General features: G+C 26.7%; 1 protein-coding gene across 1 annotated transcript in view; it reads right to left on the bottom strand.

Annotated features, from left to right (window-relative positions):
- The window catches only part of LOC105462527, a 1,623-nt gene extending 1,420 nt beyond the window's left edge, over positions 1-203 (bottom strand). The window contains exon 1 of the mRNA XM_011709180.1: positions 4-203. The gene's annotated coding sequence lies outside the window, so the exon portion shown is untranslated. The remainder of the gene's footprint in view (positions 1-3) is intronic.
- Between the last annotated feature and the right edge of the window lie 126 nt (positions 204-329).

The raw sequence follows: 329 nt of genomic DNA, 5'->3' as shown, positions 1-329 counted from the left end.
TACCCATCCAAACTATAAACCTTGTGGAACGTGCTTAACCTTGTGATCGTCCGAGAACTGATGCTTCGATGATCCATAAACATTAATTGCTAATAAGAGTATACCAATGGTGTATATATCTTCTTAATAGATGTCAAAAAGATGAAATATGTGTTAGTTAAGATATATTTTGTTCATAAATATAAAGTTTGCATATAAAATATAAACAAATGTAAAGTTACAATTTTTACTAAGACTTAATTTTTGTATAAGTTGCGAAATGGCATTTGAAATAAAGGAATTAAAAATAAATATTTGCGATACATACAATCAAGAAATGTTCACATTTT

This window comes from Wasmannia auropunctata, unplaced genomic scaffold, assembly GCF_000956235.1.
Source record: "Wasmannia auropunctata unplaced genomic scaffold, wasmannia.A_1.0 LD336097.1, whole genome shotgun sequence".
NCBI classification, from domain to species: Eukaryota; Metazoa; Arthropoda; class Insecta; order Hymenoptera; family Formicidae; genus Wasmannia; species Wasmannia auropunctata.
Note: the sequence above shows the minus strand (reverse complement) of the source record. Positions and strands in the feature narration are given on the sequence as shown.